The following is a 3,346-nucleotide window of genomic DNA, read 5'->3' on the forward strand; positions in this document are numbered from 1 at the left end:
GATTGTCATTCGGATTATTATTTATATGAATTTCAGAATGAAGATCAATTACCATCCAAATTGAATTTAAATATAAAAATTTACCGTTAAAAATTATTGGACTATAGGTCTTTGACACAAGATGAGTGGCGAAAGAATTGTCCAAATTGTCCTTTGAAGGCCTTAAGGGCATTTTCGTCCGGAAAAAGTTCAAAATACCTAAAATGATATTAACTTGTAGTTGACGGGCCTAAAATGATATTTTCAAAGTTCACGGGACCTAAAATGATACTTTGGCAAAGTTCGTGGACCTAAAAAGATGTTCCCTCTTAATTTTATAGGTTATTTATTTTAGTTTTTTTTTTAATTATTTGAGTAATTATTAAATTTGAAATATTGATCTAAAGGCCAGATTAGTGGTGGATTAGGACGGTCACCATTACGTACATAAATATGTATAACAGATTTAGCGGCGGTGATGCGTCAGTCACTACTATGAAATATTGCAACACACGTAGTCCGTCACTAATCTGACTTCCGAATGCATCACTGTGACGACATTATTGCGTAGGTAATTATGTCGTTAAATTTAGTGACGAACAAATCAGCATTGAATTTTTATACTGACAGATTACGTCTTCCATTCTACACGACGGTAATCCGTTACTAATAATCCGTTACAAATTCAATGATTAGTGACGGAAAAATACGTCACTAAATGGCGATTTTTTATGTAGTGCACTAGTTTGCGTTACTTTGTTTGAGCTTTTATAGATTTCCAAAAACTAAGCACGATATGAAAAAATTTCATCTAATTTGGGGAAATGGGTATTTTTGTGTATTGAAAGATAAATCATTATGTCTGTCGTGATTACAGATTCTTGTAGATGTGCTTAAATTGTCCATATGCTCCACCTTTGAATTTGGTGGATGTTGATCACAAATTGTTTCATTTCGCAAGGCCTCCTCCATCGTTCCAAATGGGATCGATCGATGCTGAAAAATATAGTCACATTATCAATATATCAAAGCTAACTAAATACTATAATAAAATGTGAGGAGCAAAGAGTGGAAACATGGAGTATTAATTACCTCTATGAAAATAGAGAGAGCCTTGAAACGAGGGGCATTCATTGATGATGCCAATGGAGTTGATGCCGGAGGCATCGAGTGGCTGCTCGGCACCAAGATAAGCGAAAATGGGGCCGCTCGAATTCGGACCGCCCCAATATTTGGTGTTGACAAAATACTTTTGGTTGAAAGTATTATAGCTTGAGGGTGCAAAATTGAAATGGTCAAGTGATTGTGCATAGTAATAGAGGTCAAAACCATCTATTGAGCTAAGCACACTCACTTGATGGGGGAGAGAAAGACTAGGGACGTAAGATGTGATTGAGATAACATGAAGGAAGAAGGGAAGAATGAGGAGAAGAGTGAGAGTTAATTGCAATGAATTCATGGCTCATAGTATGTTATGGATCGATGGTTGTAATGATTAATGACTAGTGACTAAACTACTTATAGCTCTCAAATATTCTATGTTTGCTATTGTAGTATGGTTATTACATTGCACAAGCAATAGTTTGTGAATAGTTAAAATAGAGTGAGGTGGGTATTGCAGGATACCTGGAAAAGAATCACCTATGTAAGTGAAGAAGTGTGTGCCGCTTCAACATGTGAATCACTTATGAATCCAAAGTGGTGTTCCATGGCCAGTAAAGGACACAAACGTGAGAACTGATGAGTTTGTAAATAATATTGTGTCAATATTATTGTCTCGGTATACACCAAGGAGGAATGGTTCAAGACATCACGTCCACCAGGCCGCCGGTATGCCCGATAGTGTTGACTATGGAAAGTTCAAAGCCCCAAGCTACTATTCCAAATGCAATATTGTTTCTCGAGAATTGAGCAAAGAGTCTGCATGCATACATACACGTCTTGTGTTGGTTTGAGCTTGCAGTGCTCTAACCAATGTGGGGGATTGTAGGAAAAACATGGGAAATGTGGGGAAAAAGAGAGGCTTTTGGCCTTTCATGTGGCTAAGTCCTTTGGCCTTTCAACCCCATTTTCTTTATGTTTTGTCTTGATTGCAAGACCTTTCACTTGTTTTTCTAGCCTATAAATAGGCTTTGATCTTGAAGTAGAAGACACCAACAACACCACAAAATATTCTCTCTACTCTCTAGTCTCTACATCATAGTATGTATCTTAGGAGCATTGTCTAGCTCGATTCTCGGAACTCCATCAAGTTCGCCGGTGCCTAGCGGGTTTGAGGTGCTTCTACACGCTAGGAGGAAGTCGTTTTATCTTTGGGGGCAATACGTCATTCCGTGAGCACTAGCCGGGGCGTAATTTGTCTTGCGGAAAGAGGGCTTTCCTCGACTCGACTTATAAATTTGGTTTGCTTTATTTCCGTTGTAATTTCCATTCCTTTTTTGTTGCAAGTTTCCTTTCGATTGTAATAGTTAGAGTACCGCCTGTACACGGCTTGGGAATTTATTCCCACTATTTCTAACAATCGCAAGACAAATTATTGTACTATTCTAAGACAGGATTATACCAATTGAAGTTGGAGGAAACATGAGCACCAAAGCTGGAATGAAGAAACGAACAGTACCAATGTTCATGAGCTACGAAATGGTTAATTCCTTGAGATCTATTCACTTGAGAATTGTGTTTATCGTTTGTCAGTTGACAAGCAAGACCAATTTTGACTTGGTAGTAATAATTGGGATGCATGGGTTGTTGAATATACCAATGCACATATGGTTCAATATAATTGTGTACTTATTGTTGGAGACAATATTGTGCAAATTATTTGAACGTGTTGTTATAAACAACAAAGATCACGAGGTGATCGCAATGGTCTCCGATGTGAACCATGGTAACAATCCAAATGAATGGTTTGTTGATACAGGTGCCACATGTCATGTGTGCTCCGAAAGAAGCGTTTTTTCTACCTACAAATCTGTTGGAGGTAGAAAAGTACGTATGGGAAATCAAGCCTCTTCTAAGGTGGTTGGTGTGGGTAATGTGTTCCTAAAATTAGGATCTGGAAAAGTTCTTACCCTTAGGGATGTACTGCATGTCCCAGACATCCGAAATAATTTGGTGTCAGGCTCACTTCTAGTAAATCATGGATTTTCACTAGAATTTGAGTGTGAAAAGGTTATATTGACCAAGTATGAAAAGTTTATAGGTGAAGGTCACCTAGTGAATGGGCTTTTTGAGCTGAATGTTACAGTCATTCACCGTGGAAAAAGGAATAAGCAATAAGTAAAATGACACATCCTCTTATTTGCTTGAAAGCTCTGACTTATGGCACAATAGATTGGGACATGTAAATCTAAATGCTATAAAAAGA

Source organism: Salvia splendens, chromosome 14 (assembly GCF_004379255.2).
Source record: "Salvia splendens isolate huo1 chromosome 14, SspV2, whole genome shotgun sequence".
NCBI lineage: Eukaryota > Viridiplantae > Streptophyta > Magnoliopsida > Lamiales > Lamiaceae > Salvia > Salvia splendens.